Genomic DNA, 26,587 nt, shown 5'->3' with positions numbered 1-26,587 from the left:
AGATGAAGAGTATTTTTTTTTAAATGGTGAGTTATGATGATTTGGAATGTACTTCCTGAAAGGATGGTGGAAGCAGATTCAATAGTAACTTTCAAAAGAAATCAAGATAAATACTGAAAGGAGAAAATTTACAGGCCTGTGGGGATAGGACAGTGGAGTGGGATTAATTGGACAGCTCTTTCAAAGAGACAGCGCATGCACGCTGGGCTGATCATTCTATAATTCATGCTCACTAAACTATTCAATCATTTCTAAATCTACCAATGCAAAAAGTGCACTTTTGTTTTTGTCCCAGTAATATAACTACTGGATTATTGGGAGCAACTGAAACTTGAAATAAAATTTTTGTCCCCCTACTCTCTTAGTGTGGCTACTTGGGGTTTAACTTTCACAGAAAAACAAACTGAATTGTGAATTGCAATCCCAGAACACTAACAACAATCCTGAAATTCAACACAAGCTTACACTTATTCAGCAAACTTGGTCATAAGGCTTTTACTTGGGGCTATTTTTCAGTTGTACAGTTTAAGTTGTAGCTTTTGCAAGTTTTATAGGTGGACATGTATTCATTTCACATCGACAGGAGAAAGGCCTTTCATGTTTCAATGCTTGGTACTTGGAGACAGGACACTCATGAGTATATTTTTAAAAAAAAAGGGAAGCTTTTCAATCAAAGGCTCCATAATGCTGCAAGTTCTAATAGAAAGAACTAAGCCCTTACAAATCAATTCTCAATAATGAATGCCCAATGAATGCACAGCTTCTCAGCAGGTCTGGATGATTTCTCATTTCAGATGACCAGAATATTCTTTATGAATTGATTCCCGTTTTCAAAAACACCAAAAATGCATCCACACATGTTCTTTCATACTACCTCAAAATGGTTAAAAAAACTGGGAAGTACAAACCACAGGTGATGTATTTTATGAAAAGTAGTGCACACTGATCACGCACTGTTACGGAGATACAAACTGACCAGTTGCTATGCAAATATATATCATGCAATGATCAACTTCAGATTCTTAACGAAAAATGATAAATTACATAATTTTCTGCAGGCCTTATTGGAACCTCTTCAATCAGAATTTCTGGAAGTATTACCAGATTTTATGAATCAATACATTTACAGTACAAAAACATTAAAAAGAAAAACAACTGCTGCTCATGAAAGTCTGAGTGGACTAGATTAACCAGGCTGCCACACCCTGGTTTTGTTCACGAAGTCATGCTAATTTTCACCATGCTAATACAACATAAAAAAAAATTCAGGTGAGAATACACCAGTCTCGACTCCATTTCACAATCAAGGTCAGCAAAAGGGGAAAAGGATATATGTTGCAGACCAGCTGATATCATATACATCGGTATACAGTGCAGAATGGGAAGCAAAGACTGCAGCAAACCGAGCTTCAAAGAAAGATCAATGCCACTAGGCAAGCTCGGTTCAAACTTGATCAAGTAGCCCAGATATAAAAGGGACAATGTTTTCAAGGGAAAACTCACGAAGCAATGGTTGCTAGTAGCAGGCCTAACTGCAGTTACATTTTTTGCAACACAAGCAAATGTGGAAAGAATCATCACCATCTCGATGATCATCTCCTGATGACTCGCTAGTTTCAAAAATCAGCTGACAGTGATGCCAGAAACCTGACTTGGGAGGTAGCCAAACAAGATATCTCAGACGTAAAAACAAAAAATGCTGGTAATACTCAGCAGGTCTGGTAGCACCTGTGGTGAAAGAAGCAGAGTTAACGTTTCAGGTCACTGATCTTTCAACAGATGAAAGATCAGTGACCTGAAACATTAACTCTGCTTCACTCCCCACAGATGCTGAGTATTTCCAGCACTTTTTGTTTTTAATTTCAGATTTCTAGCATCTGCAATATTTTGCTTTTATTTAGATCTCACAGAAGTGTAGTCCCCCTGGAAATTAAAATTGTGACCATTCTTCGTGCCCGAGTCTTAATACCCAATCCTCTCTTCACCCGACACCAAACATGCAAACTTTCCAGGTGACGACCAGATAGCAATCAGGATCATCAACCCTGGCTGACTGACTTACCCCACCTCCAAAATCTACGAGTACCGAGGCAAAGTGAAGTTCTCCCACCCCAATAGTGCAGTTCAGTGGAGATCAGACAGATAACTCCGTATAGACTGAGGATTGAACCTGGCTCAGTTCCATGCTTGCAGGTGCATTTACCAACTGATTCATCAAAGAAGCTAACAAAAAAATAGTTCCATCAATCAGTTTGCATTCTTAACTCTGTTCACAAATAGACTAAAAGCCTTTTAGCAAATACAATTTATTTTAAGTCATCACAAACCAAAAGACTAACTAGAGACAGACAAAGTTACTTGCCTTAGACCAGCCCAATAGCTAAAGTTAGATAGAGAAAATATAACAGTGAGCCAGGACTCCTGCTGCACTTGCCCATGGCTGGTGCTGGAAAGTGCCAGTGTTTGGGTGTTGGGTGAAAAGAGGATGCCTTCCACAGTTGAATAACCTTTCAAAATTCACGATATAGGCTCATACATGAAGAATGGTACCAGAGGTCAATATACTTTGAATTATGCCATTATAATTCACTATTTAAATACTCAAAAATTAAGCATCACTTCAGAATCTTAAAAAAAACTAATCAGTTATGAAGCATAAAACAGCTAATTGTTTTCTGCATGAAATCTTGGCTTGTGCAAGTCTTATTGGAAAAATCAATAACTGAGATTCCAAGTCAGTTATCATTTCTCTATGAAGATCTTATATATACTGTGCTTATGAAGTTACAATTCTCATGCACAGAGCAGTGATGAATGTTGTAGTTCACAGCAATTTATCCAAACTTTAGTACCTTTATTTCAGTCTTAATTTTAGACTTTACAACAACTTTCTTTCAAAACAAGTTCGTCACTAAAAACATATTAAGCTTCAAAGGACATACACTGACATGAATGTTTCCATCCACCAAAAACAGTCAAATTTGAAACTCTTGCACATTTTGTTTTGGTACTTGTAAACTGTTATTGTTCCACCTTGCCATGGTACTTATTTGGACTTGACATCAACCTAAATAAGCTTTTTCTTTTAAAAGTTGCAATGTGAAACACCTGGGCTGAATTACTGTAGTCCAACATTTTAGTAATGTTCACACTGGTGCTTGTTCAGTATGAATTCAGGGCAGCTATTGTCCATGAACTGACTCAAGTTAACACCATTAAGTAGTGCTCCCTGTCCTGATGATAATCACGTATCCAGTTTTTGTGGGTCTGTGACTCTGCTGCTAGTGAAAGGAGCCAGTTCTGACTGGCAGTCTTGTGCAATCTGAACTGCACAGCATCAGTATAAAAGTAGATTCTCCTTCCCCCACAAATTTCCTCTCTTGCACAACCCCTCCAGTTTTCCTGTTATCTTTTATCTCCACAATGAATCATTTTACACCCTTCAGCCGGGGAGTTGGGATACTGTAAAGCACAGCTTCAGGACAGCAAAATGGGGAACCAGCCACACTAACAATATAACAACTGTTTGTTACTTGAAAAAGCCAGAAGATCTGCAAACCTGGAATGGCAAGGTCCCAGGACTCAAAAGGCAACTTAATCCGGTTTAAAAGATGACCAGTTTCAACAGGATGCTCACAATTTGTTCTTTGCCAAGATTTGGGGCACTGCTGTGCAATGGAAAATGCCCAGCTTGTGTTCCATCATGGTATGGTAACAACATTGCACTGCATGTAGTCTGTAGTTTTGCTGAGATATTCTCAGAATATTAGCTCAAAGAAAATGCCCAAAACTCTGTCAAAGTAACCTGAACACCTCTATTATGAACACATACTGAAGATCTAGGACACAAGCGTTTCCTTTCGCTTGATCTTGTATTGCAAGCACGCCAGTCTCACCTGGAATCTTTTCACCCATACACAAGGATTAGGGACAAAAGGTGTTTCCACAGTAAAGAAACAGGAAGCAAAGGGAGAAGAACAAAATGGCTTTAAATTAAGCACACTCCTCTCCGTATAGGGATTCTCTTGTTTTAGATAAGTTTTTGACATCCTCCTGGCATACAGTTCCATAGGCATCAATACCATCTGTGAGCTCACACAAATAGTCAATACTGTACTTGTAATGCGGGCCTTGACTGTGACAGTCAGGAGGTTATCGTCTTGAGGGCGTCATAGCTAAGCCTAGTCCCATCTTCAGAAGACATTCACACACTTGCAGTTAAAGTAGGACAGTGTCAGAACTGGGAACGTGGTTTGAGCCTTGAATGTTTTTGGTCTGTGTGGTTCAACTGTTCAGTCTAGCTAACAGTGAATGAAGTAGCAACCATTGGAAGGAATCACCAAGCTTACTTAAGAACTAGCATTTAAAAAAGGTAAATGTCATTACAGAATTGGGCTTTTGAAACTTAGACAATCCCTTAATAAATGAAGGTAGATCTCTGGTCTCTTTTTGAAAAATTGAATTTTCCCTTTCAATCCGTAATGAAGTCTTTTTGATCACTTGGCTCTGGAAAAAGAAACTTATATTAAGCAAACATTTTACATGAACAAGATACTTTTCAGGTTTTTTCTTGTAAATTGCATGTTAATTTGCAGTTATCTCCTCCTGTGCAGTCCGGCTAATGTACAACCACGGTCTCAACTAAATATGAAACGGATTTGTTTTAACCTCACCTTCCTTCTTTAGAAAATTTACATTTTGTTATAAATGCAGAAAAAAAACAGATATAGAAGTGAAACAGATGTGGCTTTAAAATCAAACAGAGGCAGTTCCATTACACTAGCTGTAAAATGTAAGATAATTCTTTTCTGTGATACACACCTAACCAAGACAATCAAAAGTTTGAGGTGCAATCAATTCCGAATGCTCTAAAATAAGTTACAAATAAACAACCTATTAGTAAATTACCTGTAGCAAAAAAGATATTTGCTACAGGTATGGGTGTGGAGGAACCTGCTCCTGTTTAAAAACACATAGTAGGCTAGTTATTGACATAACCTCATTCGTTGTGTATATACATTATCATAGTGGTTATGTTACTGGACTAGCAATCCAGAAGCCTGGACTAACAATCTGGAGACACAAGTTCAATTCTCACCACGGCATCTTGGGAATTTAAATTCCACTAATTAGATAAAATTGAAAATAAAAAGCTATCAGTAATGATCATGAAACTACCAAAATGTTGTAAAAACCCATCTGGTTCACTAATGTCCAAGGAAGGAAATCTGCTGGCCTGACATGGTCTGGCCTATATGTGACTCCAGATCAATGCAATACGATTGACCCTTTTAAATGCCCTCTGAAATGGCCTAGCAAGCTACTTAATTGAATCAAACCGCTAAAAAAAGTTAATAAAACCACCTAATATTGACCTAGACACAGGAAATGACAAAGGCACACCCAGCCCGGTCAACCCCGCAAAGTCCTCTTCACAGACATCTGGAGACTTCTACCAAAATTGGGACAGTGGTCCCACAGACTAGTCAAACACCAGTTCAAAAGTCGTACTCTCAGAATCATACCGTTCAGCCTCCGTCTCATCTCATCCATCACCATCCCTGGATCTGTCCTATCCCACCCACAGTAGGACAGACCCACTAGAGGTGGCAGGACAATTGGTAAACAGTTGCGAGGGAGTGGCTTTGGGAGTTCTAAACATTGAATCTGGACCCTGTGAAGTCTCATGGCATCAAGTCAAACATGGATAAGGAAACATCCTGCTAATTACCATTTACCACCCTCCCTCAACTGATAAATTAATACTCCTCCAAGTCGACCACCACTTGAAAGAAGCACTGAGGATAGCATGGGCACAGAATTAAATGTAGCTGGGGACTTCACTGTCCATCACCAACAGTGGCTTGATAGCACCATTACTGAACAAGCTGGCTGAGTCCTGATGGACATAGCTGCCAGACTGGGCCTGTGACAGGTGGTGAAGAACCAACACAAAAAGACTTGCATTTATATAGCACCTTTCATGTCCACTAGACATCTTAAAGCACTTTACAGCCAATGAAGTACGTTTAGAAGTACAGTCACTGTTGTAAGGCAGTAAATGTAGCAGCTGGTATGCGCACAGCAAATTCCCAGAAACAGCAATGTGATAATGATCAGATAATCCGTTTTTTTGTAATGTTGATTGAGGGATAAATATTGGCCAGGACACTGGGGATAATTCCCTTGCTCTTCTTCAAAAATAGTGCCATGGGATCTTTTACATCCACAAGGGAAAAACCTATCTGACCTCGTCCTCACCAACCTATCTATTGCAGATGCTTCTGACCCTTGATTGTATTAGGAGTGGGAACTACATGGACCCTGTGGAAACAAAGTCTCTCTTCACACTGAGGGCACCCTCCATCATGCTGTGTGGCACCACTACCGTGCTAAATGGGATAGATCCAACAGTTCAAAACTGGGCATCCAAGAGACGCTGTGGACCATCAGCAGAATTGTATTCCACCGCAATCTGTAACCTCTTGGGCCGACAGGTCCCTTACTCTACCATTACCATCAAGCCGGGGGACCAACCTTGGTTCAATGAGCAGCACCAGGCAACCCTAAAAATGATGTGTCAATCTGCTGAAGGCACACCACAGGACTACATGCACGCTAAACAGAGCTATGCGATCCCACAACCAACAGATCAGATCAAAGCTCTGCAGTCCTGCCACATCCAGTGGTGGACAATTCAACGATTGAAAGGAGGCGATGGCTCCATGAACATCCCCATCCTCAAAGATGGCAGAGCCCAGAATGACAGCACAAAAAATACTGAAGCATTTGCAACTATTTTCAGCCAAAAGTGCCAAGTGGATCATCCATCTCAGCCTCCTCCTGAGGACCCTAACATCACAGATGCCAGTCATCAGCCAATTCAATTCACTCCATGTGATATCAAGAAGTGTCTTAGTGCATTGGATACAGCAAAGGCTATGGGCCCTGACAACATCCCTTCTGTAGCACTGAACAAGAGCAGCAGTAAACCATATGGCCGTTGAGCCTGCTCTGCCATTTAATATGATCATGGCTGATCTTGGGCTTCAACTCCACTTGCCCGCCCACTCTCCATATCCCTAGTTTCCCTTAGAGGCAAAAATCTGTCTATCACAGCATTAAATATATTCAACAACAGAGTATCCACTACCCTCTGGAACAGAAAGTTCCAAAGATTCACAATTCTTTGAGTGAAGAAATTTCTCCTCATCTCAGTCCTATATGATTGGCCCCTTATCCTGAGACTGTGGGCCCCCCCCCCCCCCCCACCCAGTGTTTTAGATTCGCCAGCCAGTGGAAACAACCTCTCAATGTCTACCCTGTCAAACCCCTTCAATGACATCACCCCTCATTCTTCTAGGCTCCAGAGAATATAGACCTAATTTACTTAGCCTATCATAGGACAACCCCCTCATCCCAGGGACTCATGTGGAGAACCTCATTGTACTGCCTCCAATGAATGTATATCCTTCCTTAAATATGGAGTGCAAAACTGCACACAGTACTCCAGGTGTGGTCTCACCAAAGCCCTGTGCAATTGCAGCAAGACTTCATTCTTGTACTCCAATTCCCTTGCAATAAAAGCCAGCATGCCAGTTGCCTTCCTAATTGCTTGCTGTACCTACATGCTAACTTTGTGTTCCTTGTACCAGCACACTCTGAACAACATTTACAAGTTTCACGCCTTTTAAAAATATTCTGCTCTTCTATTCTTACAACCAAAGTGAATAACCTCACACTTCCTGACATTATACTCCATTTGCCACCTTGTTGCCCATTCATTTAACCCATCTATATCTCTTTGCAGCCTCTCTATGTCCTCCTCACAGCTTACATTTCCACCTACCTTTGTATTTTCAGCCAACTTAAATACATTACTCTTGGTCTCATTAATCATTGATCATGGATATAGATTATAAATAGTTGAGGCCCCAGCACTGATCCTTGCAGCACTCCACTCGTCACAGCCTGCCAACTTGTAAATGCCCCATTTATGCCGACTTTTTGGTTCCTGTCCGTTAACCAATCCTCTATCCATGCTAATAAATTATCCCCAACTCTGAGCCCTTATCTTGCCTATTAACCTTTTGTGTGGTACCTTATCAAATGCCTTTTGGAAATCCAGGTATACTACATCTACTTGTTTCCCTTCATCTAACCTACCAGTTACAGCCATGTTGACTTTGCCTGATCATACTATGATTTTCTAAGTGTATTGTTAAGACTTCCTTAATAATAGATTCCAGCATTTTCCCAATGACTAATGTCAGGCTAACTGGCCTACAGATCCCCATTTTCTCCCTCCTTTCTTGCTAACTTCCAATCTGCTGGGACCGTTCCAGAATCCAGGGAATTTTGGAAAATCGTAGCCAGTGTATCGACCATCTCTGTAGCTATCTCTTTTAGAACCCTGGGATGTAGGCCATGGGGATTTGTCAGATTTTAGTCCCATATATCTTTCCCAATACTTTTTCTCTATTCATATTAATTACCTTAATTTTTTCACTCTTTTTAGCCCCTTGGTTACCCTCTATTTCTGGTATGCAACTTGTGTCTTCTATCGTGAAGACAGACAAAACATTTGTCCAATGTCTCTGCCATTTCCTCATTCCCCAGAATAATTTCTCCTGTCTCTGCTTCTAAGAGAACACTGTTTGTTTTAGCTACGCTTTTCCTTTTTATATACTCGTAAAAGCACTTACAATCTGTTTTAACATTCCTAGCTTGTTTACACGCATTCTATTTTTTTCCCTGCACAACATTTTGGCACCCCTTTGCTGGTTTCTAAAACACTCCCAATCCTCAGACTTGTTACTATTCTTTGCAACATAAGCCTCTTCTTTTAAGCCAATATATATCCTTAACTTCCTGAGTAAGCCACGAATAGATCATTTTTGCTGAGTTTTTATTTTTCAATGGAATGTATTTTTGTTGAACATTTTGAATTGTTTCTTTAAACTTTTCCCACTGTTTATTTAGTGCCATTCCTTTTAGTTTACATTCCCAATCACAGTCAGTTCTCTCCCCATAACTAAATAAGTGGATTTGTTTAAGATTCTGGTTTATGATTGGAGTAGGTCACTTTCAAACTTAACATTGAATTCAATTGTGTTATGGTCACTATTTCCCAGTGGATCTTTTACTGAGATTACTAATTAACCTCGTCTCACTGCACATACTAGACATAAAATAGCTTTATCTCTAGTTGGTTCCACTACATGTTGCTCCAAGAAACTATCACAAAAACATTCCATAAACTCATCTTCTAGTCTACCCTTGCCAATATGATTGGTCCAGTCTATATGAAGATTAAAGTCCTCCACAATTTTTACATTGTCTTTGTTACAAGCTCCAATGATTTCTTGCTTAATGCTCTGACCAATGATATATCTACTGTTAGGGGGCCTATAAACTACTCCCACCAGTGTTTTCTGATTCTTCCTATTCCTAATCCCATATGATTCTACCTCCTGATCTTCTGAGCTAAGGTCCTTATGCCATCCTTTACTATCAGGGCTACCGCTCCCCCTCCCCCACCACCCCCTTTGCTATTCTTCCCGTCTTTTCAAAATATTGTGTACCCTGGAATATTTATTTCCCAACCTTGATCACCTTGTAACCAATGTCTCTGTAATGGCGATTAGATCTAAACCATTTATTTCTGTTTGTGCCACTAGTGCATCTATCTTATTGTGGATGCTTCTTGCATTCAGATAAAGAACCTTTAATTTCATTTCTTTACTGCTATTCCCAACATCGACCTTACTCGCTGGTGCGCAGTTACTGCTAAACTCTCTGTCCCTTCCTGTCTCACTCTGCTCTTTATCCACATCATTAGACTGTTCTATTGCCCCGACTTTTCTCTTTGGCTTTCTAAACCTCCCTTCACCTGAAACCTCCACACCCCCACCCACCATTAGTTTAAAGCCCTATCCACAGCCCCAGTTATATGATTTGTCAGGACACTGGTCCCAGCCCAGTTTAAGTGCAGCCCATCCCAACGGAACAGCTCTCTCTTTCCTGAATACTAGTGCCAGTGCTCCATGAATTGAAAACCCTTCTTCCCACACCACTCTTTGAGCCATGCATTTCATTCTTTAATCTGCTTGACCCTATGCCAATGTGCTCTGGAACTAGCCATGCCTCTAGCCAAGCTGTTCCAGTACAGCTACAACATTAGCATCTGCCTGATAAATTGGAAATTTGTCCAGGTATGTCCTATTCACAAAAAGGAGGACAAAAAAAAGTGACGGCTACATCCTGTGAATGAATTAAACAAAAATCCAATCCGGCCAATTACCACTCCAGTCTGCCCTCAATCATCAAAGTGATAGAAGATGCTGTTGACAGTGCAATCAAGCAACACTTACTCACCAACAACCTGCTCACCGATGCTCAGTTTAGGTTCTGTGAGAACCACTTAGCTCCAGACCTCACTATAACCTTGCCGTAAACATGGCCAAAGGAGCTGAATTCAAGAGATGAGGCGAGTGTGACCGCCCTTAACATCAAGGCAGCATTTGAACGGGTGTGACATCAAGGAACCCTTGCAAGACTGAAGTTAATGCAAATGGGGGGGGCGGGGGGGGAATCTCTCCACTGGCTGGAGTCATTTCAGACACAAACAAAGATGGTTGCAGTTGTTGGAGGTCAATAATCTCAGCCCTAGAACATCGCGGCACAGTGGCGCAGTGGTTAGCACCGCAGTCTCACAGCTTCAGCGACCCGGGTTCAATTCTGGGTACTGCCTGTGTGGAGTTTGCAAGTTCTCCCTGTGTCTGCGTGGGATTTCTCCGGGTGCTCCGGTTTCCTCCCACAAGCCAAAAGACTTGCAGGTTGGTAGGTAAATTGGCCATTATAAATTGCCCCTAGTATAGGTAGGTGGTAGGGAAATATAGGGACAGGTGGGAATGTGGTAGGAATGTAGGATTAGTATAAATGGGTGGTTGATGGTCGGCACAGACTCGGTGGGCCGAAGGGCCTGTTTCAGTGCTGTATCTCTAAACTAAACTAAACGTCCGAGGCTTAACCATCTTCAGTTGCTTAATCAATGATCTCCCCTCCAACATAAGGTCAGATGTGGGGATATTCTATGACTGCCCAGTGTTCAGTTCCATTCGCAACTCCTCAGATAATGAAGCATGCTGTAAGATCTGGGCGTCATTCCGTTTGGGGCTGATAAGTGACAGACAATGATCATCTTCAACTAGCATGTCTAACCATCTCCCATTGACATTCAATGGCATTAGCATCGCCGATTTCACCACCATCAACTTTCTGGGGGTCACCACTGGCCAGAAACTTAACTAGACCAGCCACATAAATGCTGTGACTACAAAAGCAGGTCAGAGGCTGGGGATTCTGTGGTGAGTTCCTCTTCATGCCTCACACTGCCCTGACTTGGATATGTATCGCCAGTCCTTCATCGTCACTGGTTTAAAATTCAGGAGCTCCCTATCTAACAGCACTGTGGGAGTACTTTCACCATACGAACTGCAGTGATTCAAGAAAGCGGCTTACCATCGCCTTCTCAAGGGCAAGAATTGCTGTCCTTGCCAGCGATACCCACATTTTGAATTTGGTTCGGGCTGTTTCAGTTCTGTTGCAGCTATAGAAACCAGATTGGAGATATTCAAACCTGAGAAAGGCCAGACAGGGGCCAAGCGGGGGGGAAAAAAAAAAAAAATGAGACAGAAGTAATGGGCTCAGGTCCAGAGTAGCAGCTATAATGCACACACATTCACACCCATGAATTTATACACAAAGTTATATCTCATCCTTTTAGGACTGCATCAAGCAGAGGCTGGGTGCTTACTCACCAGAAAAAATGGGGAAGAAAGCAGAATCAGAGCCCTAAAAGCTCTGCTCCTTTATCTCAAACTGCCTGCTCTGCAGCATCACTGTTAAACATCTGCCTGCTCAACCAATAGTAGCGCAAGGTGCTGAAAGGGAATTAAAAAGGGAGTAAAATACCTTATTAGGAATCTGGTCATCAGATTTACAGATGACCAGGCCTTCGTGGTGAGCATAGCAGACGATCTACAGATACTAATGGATAGAATGAATAAAGTGGTGGAAGCTTATGGAATGAAAACTAATGTAAAAAAGACAAAAGTTATTAAGATTGGAAGAAATAACGGTGGGATAGCAGAAGTCATGATAAATGGTCAACAGCTAGAACAGGTATCACAATTTAATTACCTGGGAAGCACCTTGCCAGAAGATGGTTACTACCATAAAGAAATCAGAGCTAGAATGGCAATGGCAAAGACCGCATTCTCCAAACAAAGAATTGCTCAGTCCAGGAATGAGTAAAGATCTTAAAGAAAATTATCAAGACTGTGTTTTGGGCTATCTTGCTGTATGGGACTGAATTTTGGACATTGAGAAAAGCGGATATCCAAAGACTAGGAAGTTGTGAAATGCACATCTGAAGGAGGATGGAGCGGGTCACTTGGAGAGAACCCAAGAGTAATGAATAAGTTCTCAGGATGGTGGTGGAGGATAGAACATTAGTGACCATCATCAAAAGGCAACAAGGTTGGACTGGCCACATTTTAAGGCATGAGAACTTGACGAAGGAGGTGATTGAAGGTAGTTTAGTGGGATGTAAACCAAAAGGGAGAAAAAGAGAATGATATTAGACAACTTCACATTGAAAATGGGAGGCTCCTAAGGGCAACTAAAGAGGAAAGCGCAAGACAACGAGGCGTGGAGAAATGAGAAGACCTGCCCTTAGGCAGATTGCTATAACATTGGGAATCTCACCCTTTAAATAAAAGCAAAGCAAACTGTAAAAGTTAAAACAGATTATCTTTATGAATGTGACAAATTACTGTCATATTATTATGGTTAAGAACTAATGAAACCATCACAGGTGCAACAAGGTAGCTGAGCAATGAAAAAATGTTTGCAAAGATATAGGAGTAGAATCACAAAAATCTGCATCAAGGTGCAACCTATGCCTCACATGGTTCAGTTTCTGCTGGAGAGTGTTTGATTGTGGGCCAGGAAGGGAAGAGTGAATCAACACCATTAAATAAATAAACCAACTATACAATTGTATGTAAAATTATCCCAAAATCAAAAATTCAAGCCACCAAATTAAATCATTTATAATGCAAATTCCTCTTTACTGTAAACTTTACATATGCTGTTCAAGAATATAACCTTAGGAAAAACAGTGAAAACATCTCAAATGGAACTCAAGTGTTTTGAGACGTCCAGAGGATGTAAAAAGTGCTACATAAATACAAGTCTTTCTTTCATACAATAGATTGAATCAGTCAAGTGACTTCAATTGAAAATTGGTTGATAGTTTGAAAGATTTTGTCTCAGGTAAAGTCTATGGAGCTTCCGAGCACCACCCCAAATGACAGTGAAATGAAATGCTTTTGTTTCAACAGTGGAATTTGTATATTATGCTAATGTTGTGATGACAATGATGTAAATAAACACTTCTTTGAACAGGCTATGCTTGGTGTCCATTTTCTCTGCTAGTGCCACCCTAAATAATTACAGAAATTGGCGACCAGGGTGGGATCAAAGACTGCAAATATAAGCAGCAAACAGTAGCAGGGACTGCAGTGAACAAGATCAGCCAGCTCCTGATGACCTACCTACTCAGATGGCCCAGATTTTTGTCTGGATTGTGCAAAGCCTGAACCTCAAGCTTTCTCCTCAGTGGAATGGAATACCGCAGGGTCCTAATGTGAATCGGATTCAAAGTGCTCATTTGAGCAAAAGAATATTTTCAACCACTGACTAGACTGTTTTAGTTATTACTGTTATGGACAGCTGCAGTAAAGTGTTTACTGCGTTATTATGAATTTGGAAACAGGATAATATGGCTGTGCCCACTGGAAAGCTAGGGACATGTGCGAGAGCTCGAGAACCATTCAGTTTGTATATTGAAAGAATGGACATGTTTTTCAGAGCTAACAACATTTTGGAACTTGAAGGTGAAAGTGAAGAGGTCAAGATTCAGAATAAGGCAATTCCTGATGGCAAGAAAGCAATTTTGTTAACAGAAATTGGACTGAAAGTGTATGGCATGCGAACAAATCTTCTTGATCCCAATAAGGCAAAAGATGTGTCATTCAAAACAATCACCAAGTTAGGGAAACATTTCAACCCTAAACCACTAGAGATAGTGGAAAGCTGCAAATTTGGAACCAGAAATCAGAAAGATAGTGTAACAGTTGGTGAGTACATTGTGGCACTGAAGAATTTATCACTACATTGCAACTTTGGCACATTCTTAGGGCGTGCATTACTAGACAGATGAGTGTGTGGATTGGTGGACGAAAGAATCCAACTGAAGTTACCAAACACATAAAATCTTGCATTTGAGCTTGCATTCAAGATTGCTCTTTCTACGGAGGTAGCAAAAAAAGAATGCTTGGGGATTTTCGTGCTCTGCAAGTGATTAGTACAGCTTCTGTCCACGGTCAGAAGGCTTCCACCAAGCCTAAAGTGGGGACATCCAGTCAGAAGAGTGCTGGTGATAGTAGTTTAGTGTCTTATCACTGTAAGGGGCAATCAAAAGACATAAGCATGTCAGTACAGAAACATCAAGTGCTTTAATTGCCAAAAGAAAGGCCACATTGCAACTGTTTGCCAAGCAAATGCAAAGCAGGAAAGGGATCTCATTCCAGTGGTAATGGAAAACAGCATCATCACAAGGGTGGAGTTCACAATCTTGAAGTGAATCGAGAGTGCCTAAGCGAAGAGGGGCTAGGGTTGTACAACATTTATGCCACTAGCAATTACTCAAATGACAGAGACCTTTGTACAAAGGTATTGGCAAACTAACAGGACATCAATATGCGCATCAATACGGCTGCAGATTGCTCAATTATGAGTAGAGACATGTACAAGAGCAAATTCAGGTGAAAAACTACTCTGAGGTGTTAGAAATGTCTGTACAAATGGAGTGCAATGACCAATATAAGGGCAAGTCCCTCAAGTTACCCATTGTTGTAGTGTCAACAAAACAATGCAAGTTGAAGTCAGACAAGCAGCATGTTTTCTAAGTTGAGATGATCAAGAAGCTTGATCAGCTCTTAGTTACAGGAACATTGGAGGACAGCTATGAAGGCATAAATCGACGTGAAGGTGCACATTCAAGTCAGGCCGAAAGCAAAGCCAGCATATTGCAAGTCTAGGCCTGTTCCTTATGCTCTCAAAATGCAGGTTGAAGAGGAGCTAAAGAAGCTAGAGCCAAAATGGACACCATGTATGCATGGCCAGTTCAAGGAAGTGTTTATATACATCATTACTTTAATAATATAAATACATTACAAATACAGCTACAAAAAAAAAGGAAGCAGCTTGCAGTGCGGTTAGTGCAATGCAGATATAGAAGTCTACAGGGCTGAAAAGTTGAAATAAGATTCTGACATGAAACTAGTGAAAGGTTGCTGTGGGTTGAAAGCTGTTATTACTGTGGGAGTGTGTTTATTTCCAAGTTGAAATGTGCTTACAATGGAATATTCACTGCACAGCACAACGGAATACAAAGAACTATTCTGATTGAGTTGATCTTTTTTACAAAAAGAAATGATTCTACAAACTGATTCTTCTGTTTCCATATTAACATTTCTTTCAAAAATTGGCAAGTAGCAAATGTCTTACAAAACCAGCTTGTAGCCTTGATTGAATTAAAAAAAACTATTGGCAAAGTTTGAAAGTTCTCCGGCTCTGCACCACAATAACCATACACTAGAAGAATCTTTTTACAAACGTCTTAATGAAAACATTCTATTTCTTTATAATTCAGGTCAATAGTGATGGGGAGCAGGCAGTTTGAAATACAAAAATTGGATATTGCATTTTATACCAAATAAATTAATCATCAATGGCTTATTTGCTAAACATGAACTTTGACCCTGGCGTTGATCGTGATGTAAGCAGATCTATGTGCAGTTACAGGAGTATTTTTTAAAACCTCTCCTTTTGTACCATATGCTATCAATAATTGCCCTAAAGTGTCTTTTACAAATAAAAAATGTACACATCAAGTCTGTCTACACATTAAGCACAACTACTAAATAATCACACACAGTAAACAACAAACAGGGAAATAGGGAAAGCAGCTACCATCTTTGGTCGACTCGCGAAACGTGCAAGCTGACCCTTCGGACCAAGCTGATGGTTTATCAGGCCTGTGTTCTCAGCACCTTGCTGTATGGCTGTGAAACATGGGCAACTTAGTTACCAGGAAAAGAAGTTCAATAATTTCCATCTTCACTGTCTGCAGCACATCATGGGTATATCCTGGCAGGACAAAAATCACAAATGCAGCAATCCTCACAAAGGCACAGGTCCCAAGGGTGTTGGCATTAATCAAACAAAGGTGGCTTCGGTGGATCGGAAATGCCTTCAGGATGGAAGACGGTCGTATACCCAAGGACCGTCTGTATGGTTAGGCAGCCGGGGCTAGACGACCAGTGGGGTGCCCAAAGCTCCATTTTAAGGCCATAAATGTTGACTATCACACCTGGGAGGAAAGAGGGAAATGGCGGCACATTCTGCAGATTGGTGTGCACTACCACAACGACCAGTTGCTACAGCAGCTCGGCAACAGGCACCAACGTCAAAAACAACTCAGTGTCACTTCCCCACCTACATGGATTGGTTGCTACGTATACATCATCTTTCACAGATGGAAGGATGCCAACCAAACCAATGAACAACTAATCTCCTGTGAATTTACATGCCAACAGAATAAACCAGGGTACTATCTTACTCTAACTTATTTAAGGTGTAGCATAAATAAAGCATCACTGGTGCTTGGAGTTGACTGAAAAATAAGGCTCCAAATACCGTAATTTTCCAAATACAACATGCCCAAAATATAATATGCACTCCGATTTCCATGAACGAAGAGTCAAAATTGTTTTTTTTTTTTTTAAAAGGAGATACAGCACTGAAACAGGTCCTTCGGCCCACCAAGTCTGTGCCAACCATCAACCACCCATTTATACTAATCCTACACTAATCCCATATTCCTACCACATCCCCACATGTCCCTATATTTCCCTACCACCTACCTATTCTAGGGGCAATTTATAATGGCCAATTTACCTATCAACCTGCAAGTCTTTTGGCTTGTGGGAGGAAACCGGAGCACCCGGAGAAAACCCACGCAGACACAGGGAGAACTTGCAAACTCCACACAGGCAGTACCCAGAATTGAACCCGGGTCGCTGGAGCTGTGAGGCTGCGGTGCTAACTACTGCGCCACTGTGCAGTATATCACCATATATAATATGCACCTAGACCCTTTATTGACAAAAGCAGCAAGCAAACCCGACTAAGCTAAACAGTCCGTTCTCACCAGAGTTTGCTGAATGGCTGGCTCCCATGCCCATGCAAAATATGCATTCTCAAGTGGACCAAATGAGCAGACAACGTTTATTAGTTGATCGAACACAGCACATTCGTAAGCCTCCTGTCCAAGTACACTTGGAATTGGAGCCAGTTTCTTTCCAGGAGCAGAGATCTTGTCATTATTCCTGGAGACATGACAGGCCAATTGTAAGTGATGGAAGTCAACTGCAACTGACCACTTAAACAGCAGATGCACCAAAAGCAGAATGGGTGGCTTTTTCTGGAGTACATGCGTTTACACCATCGGGAAGCCAGAAGAAACAGGAAGAATTTAAAGAAATACCATCAAAACGCAACATTTCTGGTAGGTATGCATCATTTGCAACACATGTGGAAAAGACGTTCTTGACCGGCTGCAAAAATTTTGATTTGTTACCAAGTATAATACGTACCCAACTGCTAGAACAGTTTTTAGGAGAAGAATATGTATTATATTTGGAAAATTATGGTACGGAGGCCTGTTCAACTTAATTGTCCTTGGAGTTTGGGAATTACTTTCTCAACATTAATAATTAAGTCTCATGTCTATGATATTTAAGGCTGGTTTAACCTATTAATGTTTTGAATAGTGAACTTTCCATGTTAACATTCAAAATAGGAATATAGGAGCAGGAGTAGGCTATTCACCCTCTGAGCCTGCTCCGTCATTCTAGATCATGGCTGATTGTCTATCTCAACACGATATCCCCGCATTATCCCCATATCCCTTGATGTCATTAGCAACTGGAAATCTCAGTCTTGAACTTACTCAGTGCCCTCCGGGCAGATTCACCACCCTCTGGGTGAAGAAGTTCCTCCTCATCTCAGGCCTAAATGGCTTGCCCTTTATTCTGAGATTGTGTCCTCTGGTTCTAGACCCCACATCCAGGGGAAACATCCTTTCTGCATCTACCCTGTCGAGCCCTCTAAGAATTCTGTAAGTTTCTATGAGATTGCCTCTCATTCTCCTAAACTCCAGAGAATACAGGCCCAGTCTCCTCAATCTCTCCTCATAGGACAATCCCACCATCCCAGGAATCAGTCTAATGAACCTTCAATGGGAAGTACATTGTCATGCAGGCTCCCACCTGCCAATCATGAGGCATATTAATTTTGCCACATGAACATTAAATTTCAAACTGCTGTTGAAGTGAAGAAAGGACTTGCTTTTAAAAATTACCAGATCTTGGCTAGAAGACAGAGTTTGGAAGGACAAAGCAGCCATTCCCTGATGCATTCAACCCACAATGGACTCTTGGCTGGAAAGCCATTTGCATATTAACAGACAGCGCTTGGAAAGGAGAAAAGGACCATTCCCTGACACATTCAACCCACAATGGACTTTTGATCACCAGACAGCGAAGGTGGGAGAGCTCACATTCCAGGATGACTGCTAAGATAGCCGAATACACAAACGGACATGGTCAAACCAGCTAGTCACATGACTAACCTGCTGGACAACTGGAGTTTTTTGAATTTGTACAAGCAGTTTGGGCAGAAAGCAGAATGCTCCTGGACTTGCCACAGCCCCTCCTGTCTGCCTGCTCCCATCTTTTTCTCACAAGCCTCTGAATCCACTGAAGACACATGAACCCCAAGAGAGAAAAGTCTCCCACAGCGAACAAGATTTCAGAAGAATATTGGGCCCCAACAAAAAGCAAAATCTACCTACAATCAAGGCTCTAGTGAGCTCGAAGAACTGTAACAAAAACTCTCCAGATATTGCCTCAAACTTTTCCACTTTATTTTTCTTCTGCTCTTTTCTGTCCCTATTTGCACGTGTGTAGCATGTATACATGCTAGCATGGGCACGCGTGTATCCGTAGGCGTCAACCAAATTAGAGTTTAAGTTCAAGTTTAATAAATTTCAACTTTTCATCTTTAAACCGAAGAAAGCCTGTTTGTGCTAGTTTCTTTGCCTTATAATTGGAAAGCGGTGAACAAGGATTCACCAAAGGGGGAGCCAAAAACAGTGTGTTTAAAATTAAACCCGGTTACGCGAAGACCAGGTGAAAGCTGAGAGAGACCCCTAGACACCTTTCTCACCTGATCGTAACAATATCCTTCCTCAGGTAAGGGGACCAGAACTGTACGTAATATTCCAGGTGCGGCCTCACCAATGCTCTGTACAACTGAAATAAGACTTCTTTGCTTCTGTACTCAAATCCACTTGCAATAAAGGCTAACATACCATTTGCCTTTCTAAATGCTTGCTGCACCAGCATGCTAGCTTTCAATAAATTAGGAACAAGGAACCTAGGCCCCTTTGAACATCAACACTTCCTCATTCTCACTAGACCTATGGATCTCAATTATTTCAGGGAGACTTCTTGTATCTTCCTCTGTGAAGACAGACACAAATTAATTATTTAGCTTCGTTGCCATTTCTCTATTTCCCATTATAAATTCTCCTGTCGCTGCCTGGAACGGACCCACATTTGTCTTTGCTAATTTTTTCCTTTTTACATACCTATAGAAGCTTTTACAATCCGTATTTATATTTCTTGCTAATTTGCATTCATATTCTGTTTTATCAATTTCTTGGTCCTCCTTTGCTGGATTCTAAAATTCTCCCAATCCTCCAGCTTATGACTTTTTTTTTTAGCAACTTTATAAGGCCCCCCTTTGATCTAATACTGGCCTGGATTTTAAGAACCCGCCGTTGATCTCGGCAGCACGCTCAAAAAAATGGCAGCCGGCCCGTGTAGGCCGCATGTGAAAGAGTCACCGCAATCTCCCACATGGCGGCTCATTTAAATAGCCTGGGTAGCCCCAAATCTCATGGTGGAGGCGGGCTGTCCATCCCTGGCAATGGCGGCAGCTGGCTGTACGCAGGTGCTGGCGCCCTTTTTAAAGGACAGCCAGCCCTGCTGGCACCCCCAAAATTAAATAAAATTATAACGCCCCTTTCCCACCCTCCCAATAACCATTTCATTAAAGATTTAACCTCCCCCACCAAAACACTTACCTTTTACATCTGACCTTTCCCTACCCCCAAACTGCATAAAGTTTAAGGTTCAACCCTTCCCACCACCCCCGACACCCATTACGTATATTTGACCCCGCCCCCAAACCCCACACTGACAAACTTACCTCCTCCCCCCTCTCCACCAGTGTGGCGCCTCGTTTCCCGGATTGATATCTGAAGGCACTGGCGTGCCAGCCGCCACGCCGAAGATCGTGGCAAGTCATCAAGATCGCAGGTAAGTCTATTTAAATATATTTTTTTGATTTGAATATGTTAATTGTAGTCCCATCACCCACTGGCAGGGGGGTGCTGGCACAGGATCGGGCTGAGCCCTCCCGGCGTCGAGGTCCGTGGTGAGCCTCATCCGAAGCCATTTTCTGGCGCCCCCCCACCACAGAACCCAAAGCCTGGGGGAGAACAAAATTCAGCCCACTATCTTTAACTTCCTTTGTTAGCTACAGCTGACTCACTTTCCCTATTGGGTTCTTTTGCCTTAAAAGGAATGTATGGTTTTGAAAACCATTCATTAATTCTTTAAATACTAGCCATTGCCTATCTACCATCAACCATTTAATATATTTTTCCAATCCATCATGGCCAACTTGCTCCTCATTCCTTCATAGTTGCCTTTGTTTAGATTTAAGAACCTAGTTTCGGATTGAACGACATCTTTTTCAAACTTCATGGAAAATTGTATGATAATATGGTCACTTTTCCGTAAAGGTTCTTTTACCACCAGATTATTAATTAGCCCTTTCTCATTGCACAAAAACGCAGTAGTTTTCCCTACACTATACTAGGACACACAAATAGAAGGTTTTGGGCAAGAGGTATGGGAGGGGGGGGGGGGGGGAAATGTTACGAAGAACTTTTTTATGCAGCAATTGATAATGACATGGAACTCACTGCCTACGAGCGTGGTGGAAGTGGAGATGATCAATGATTTCAAAAGGAAATTGGAAGGACACTTGAAAATAAATGTGCAGGGTTATGGGGATAGAGCAGGGGAATGGGACTGACTGGATTGCTTTACAAAGCCCCAGTCTGAATGACCTCCGTCTGTGTCATAATGACCAATATGTACTGAAATGATGCTCTGAATTTTGAATTGGACATTTTAAGTCTAGAATAAAAGGAGCGCAAATGGACATATGGAAACATTCAATACCATCATCTCCTTTAGCAAAGTGCATTACCACACATTTAAAAATTGATGCCAACTTTTCACTCTACTTCACCAAAATGTTTCAATGATTGCAAGATATAACTGACAGGTAAAGGAAAAAGGGATTGTGTGGAAGCTTTTCAACAACACGACCCAATTCTACAATGGTCAGTTGTCTTTTGGAAAACAGATATAGCCCAATCATTGATTAAAGTTTCAAGTTAATACGAGGCTATTGATGAATCTTCTCAAGTACTGGAGTGCCAGGGTTTCTGCTTCTAACCTCTATCCAGCGATCCCTGCAGGGAAGAACTATGTGGACACCAAGTGAATGCAGGCTCTGGCTTGGCTTTGGTACATACTGGGTACAGTAGCATTGTGATTATGTTACAGGACTAGTAACCCAGAGGTCTACACTAATGATCCGAGACACGAGTTCAAATCTCACCACTGTAGTTGGGGAATTTAAATTCTGTTAATTAAGTAAATCTGGAATAAGAAGCTAGTTTGATTCATGATGGCCACGTAACTACCAAAAGAAAACCCCATCTGGTTCACTAATGTCCTTTAGGGAAGAAAATCTGCCATCCTTACCCTGTCTGGCCTGTGACTTCAGAGCCAGAGCAATGTGATTGACTCTTAACTGCCCTCCGAAATAGCCTAGCAAGCCACTCAGTTGTCAAGAATGGGGCTCACCACCACCTTCTCAAGGTGAATTAGGAATGGACCATAAATGCTGCCTCTGCCAGTGACATCCACATCTGGTGAATGAATAATAAGAAAAATTCTCTCTTCTGCCTCCTTTGATAACCTGACTCAGCATCCAGGATCATGAAAAGAAAATGTTTGAGTGGAATCATAGAGTCAACAGAAGCAATTACAGTCATGGGATGAGAAAAAAAAATTCCCAACATTGTACACTTTTTGTCTCTCAAGTCTTAGGCGCTCAAATGTACTTGGGTATTATAGATCAGATTCATTTATATTGAGATCTAGAGGGTTTAAAAAGGGATTACATAGATTGGAACATGAAAGGCAGCATCATGTATTCATTCATGCCAAAATAAATCTAGCCGAGTAAAATAATTTATACTATCAACTCAGTGGAGTACAAACCACTGAATACCGAACCCAGGCTGAAACAAAAACACAAAATGAATAGGTACATTTGATGAGATTAAAATAAAAGCATGGAACACTGCAAACCCATCATACCATTAGGTAAATTTTATTTTATTTATTTTTTATTTTATTTAGAGATACAGCACTGAAACAGGCCCTTCGGTCCACCGAGTCTGTGCCGACCAACAACCACCCATTTATATTAATCCTACATTAATCCCATATTCCCTACTACATCCCCACCATTCTCCTACCACCTACCTACACGAGGGGCAATTTACAATGGCCAATTTACCTATCAACCTGCAAGTCTTGGGCTGTGGGAGGAAACCGGAGCACCCGGCAGAAACCCACGCAGTCACAGGGAGAACTTGCAAACTCCACACAGGCAGTACCCAGAATTGAACCTGGGTCGCTGGAGCTGTGAGGCTGCGGTGCTAACCACTGCGCCACAGTAAAGTGAGCTTCTATTATGGAGGATTTTAGCCTGTCCTTTTGAGCTTGAAAACACTTCAGAATAGTTGCAAATGTACAGCAGTGTGTCAGTCACAGCATAATCAAACCTGTTGCTTAGCTGCACTCATTTACCTTTGTCCAACTGACTCCAGTCAACAGTTTCATTTGAAGATTTGTTCTAGATCAAGTATCATTGAATGCTACGACAGCACATTTTACAACAAAATCTGCAGAGTTTGTTTTTCGAATTGAAATTTTCCACCTGGTGATCAAGTATAAATTCCAAAATGTCCTTGGTTGCGATTCCCTTAAATAAAATCCTAATTTCTGCCCATTAAAGCTCTATTCCAAATTATCCTGAATATTCAATATCAAATCATTTTAAAGCAAAAAGCATTTTTTCCATTAACTCAAATGTAGATAAAGGCTACCTTCCCAAGGTCTGGCAGGATTTTCGGAAGTTTTAGGCAAACCAATGCAAATCAATTGGATGTCAAAAGCTAACCATTTCCTAGACAACCTCGGTTTCAGCACAACACCTAAAAAAAAAAGACAACTGTGTTTACTACACCACTAGTTCAAATTACAAGGTCAGATGCGTGAGAAGAAAATTTGGAAAAGTACTTCAAGATATTTTTCTAAATCTAAATCTCGAGAAAGCAGCTGTAGAACTCCTACACTGTAAATAAAACCTGCACTACATGACTTTTGTGGAAATGACTATGTAATAATTCATTATGTTTAAAATAGTTTCACAACTCCCAAATTCTGCTTTGTTGCCCCCAATACAAGTTACCTGAATTGCCCAAAATTTTGTAGATTTGCTTTACATTACTAAATTGGGTAATGAATTGACCTTTATTTTGGGTTCTGTTTCGTGCTCTGAATGCATCTTAAATTTTTTATTTTTTTTTTTGAGTAAAGTTAGCCGCAAAAGATGTATTTCTTTTTGGTACAATAAATAAATAAATAAAACCTTATGGAAAAAGTCTGGGTTAAAAAAAAAAATCATCAAAACCACCCTTGGAAGAAAAAAATGTAATATCGTAAAGTAATAAACACTAAAGTTTTTTCCAAGTTTAATGTTAAAGGGACTTTGTGTAATCTATAGAGAAGCTCTTCCCCACGGAACTTCAGCCAGACATCTGGATTTGACAGATAGCTAAATGCTTCCTTTCAGTACCAAATAGGGAAAGTGACTCCATTATATTGAAATACAACTGTAGTTTATGCAAGTTTTATAGGTTTAAAGGTACCTTTCTACAGTTGGCTTGTTTATAACATCAATCTATCACCAGACCAGATTCATGTTAATTGCTCAAAATCATGTGCAAATCTGGTAAAGATGCTGTTCCCCAATGTTGGTGTTATACTAACCATAGATTCATAGTAAGTGAAATACAGCAGCAGACAAACATTTTAACATCTAGCTATGTGTACAGATGGCAAAGTTAAAAATAAGCCTTTTGATCATGAATATTCAATGAAGTAATGCAATCTGCATGTAAATAAGTAAACTATCTTGCCTTATTAACCAACAGCTCAACCCCAGAAGAGGTAATATTCCTAATGACATTACTGAGCAGTAGTACCAGTGCTAGAAACCAGATAATTTATCTCTGAAGAATACTACATTTATTTCACAATTTAAGTTTCATCCTCTTCCAAACAGGCTAAAATCTACAACTGACCCAGGCTTCAGATGTGTGCACAAGTGGTGTTCAAATGATTCAGCATTAAATAAAACTTTTTTAAAAAGTGGTAAAATGTATTCTTATGAACTTTATGAAGGTATTATATAAATTTAATTCTTGGCAAGCAGAATTAACGTGTGGATCACAAAACTTTCTGCATCGCCTCATTGTTTGGTGAATTTACCCTGCAATTACTTCCAGGCTCAATTGCTGGTGTGTGTTAGGGTACTTGGGCTAGTTTTGGGGGCCCTTTAAGACACCTCAGTGACCCTGACCATTATCCAGTGACCTCTGCTGATTACTTATCACCTGCATAGGACAAAGACTGGATCCAGTTTGTCTGAATCACAATGCTCCGACTTAATATCTACTGACACTCAATCTAAATTGGTACGTGAAGGATGGGCTTGGGTGAGGTACTAGACGATGCTGGACTTGTGACCCAGCTAGGAGTCAATTGGAGGAGAAGGAAGAAAACGGAGTGAAAAAGCAGCCTGAATATACCTCAAAGAACTTGTCAAAAGCGGCACAGTGGCGCAGTGGTTAGCACCGCAGCCTCACAGCTCCAGCGACCCGGGTTCAATTCTGGGTACTGCCTGTGTGGAGTTTGCAAGTTCTCCCTGTGTCTGCGTGGGTTTCTTCTGGGTGCTCCAGTTTCCTCCCACCGTCAAAAGACTTGCAGGTGACAGGCAAATTGGCTGTTATAAATTGCCCCTAGTGTAGGTAGGTGGTAGGGAAATATAGGGACAGGTGGGGATGTGGTAAGAATATGGGATTAGTGTAGGATTAATATAAAATGGGTGGTTGATGGTCGGCACAGACTCGGTGGGCCGAAGGGCCTGTTTCAGTGCTGTATCACTAAACTAAACTAAAAGTTTCTTGTCACCTGCAATTTTGCAAAGCTCTGCTGAGTGAGCCTTCTGGATGTGATAAATGTGCATTGATAACCATATGCATATATAATCACATCCAAGGATGCAGTACAGGAAATCACAGCATGGTGCCACCTACTCAGTATTCACTGCACAGTTAAATGAACAACCAAAACCAAATGACCTGTCCTTTCAACAACCCAGCTATTAAAATTAATTAAAGGGAATCCTTGAGAGTAAAAACTCATAACATTTGATTTGCCAATGAAGCCCTTCTTAAACGACTTCACTTGTGTTATTTTGGCATGGTTATTTGCCCCTCCCCCCCCCCTTTCTCTCTCTCCCCAATTATAGGCTATGCAGCCAAGAGATGACAATACGGTGGGGTGGGGAAATTGAAAAGAATGAGAAATACAATGTTTAACTTTAGTTGTCCTTTTAACTTACTGGTGCAAAGCAGAAATGCATGATAAACAGCAATTTTGCTAATAGAATCAGTTGCTGCAGGCATTTGACAAGCTTCTTCCGAAAGTCATTTCAGGTAAACTCAAACACCTGATAAAAAAAATTTGCTAACTCCATCAAGGTTACTTTCCTTGTGACTGGTGTTTTATGAAGCATAATGTTTAAATTGTGGCTAGCAATGAGCAGTTAATGAGCACAAATTTCAAAAAGACCCAATTGATGACCATTCGGGAATGAACAAACACTAGGTCCATATCATTTAAACTAAACACAACTTGACTTTGCAGCATATGTATTCTCTGTTCTTTCAAGCTAAAAAGAAATAATCACCAACAAAAGTACTCGAACTGCTTGCAAACAGTGCTGTGAATTTGAAGATAGGGCAGAGAGAAAAAATGCACTACGAAAGTAAATAGTTTTATCGTCGCAGGTCTTCCAATGCTTGCCATGTTTACTACTGTATCACACC

At 40.9% G+C, this 26,587-nt stretch overlaps 1 protein-coding gene across 3 annotated transcripts in view; it reads right to left on the bottom strand.

Annotated features, from left to right (window-relative positions):
* Window positions 1-26,587, bottom strand: part of dapk1 (death-associated protein kinase 1) — a 209,595-nt gene that overhangs the window by 120,694 nt on the left and 62,314 nt on the right. Inside the window, exon 1 of one of the 3 annotated variants that reach the window (XM_068030070.1) lies at window positions 16,105-16,553. The exons of 1 other annotated variant lie outside the window; for it this stretch is intronic. The gene's annotated coding sequence lies outside the window, so the exon portion shown is untranslated. Of the gene's footprint in view, window positions 1-11,523; window positions 11,618-16,104; window positions 16,554-26,587 lie in introns of those variants that run through there. One more of the 3 variants, XM_068030071.1, reaches the window with a different exon arrangement.

This window comes from Heterodontus francisci, chromosome 4 (genome assembly GCF_036365525.1).
Source record: "Heterodontus francisci isolate sHetFra1 chromosome 4, sHetFra1.hap1, whole genome shotgun sequence".
Classification (NCBI taxonomy): domain Eukaryota; kingdom Metazoa; phylum Chordata; class Chondrichthyes; order Heterodontiformes; family Heterodontidae; genus Heterodontus; species Heterodontus francisci.
The sequence above is the reverse complement of the archived record's forward strand: the minus strand, read 5'-3'. Positions and strand labels throughout refer to the sequence as shown.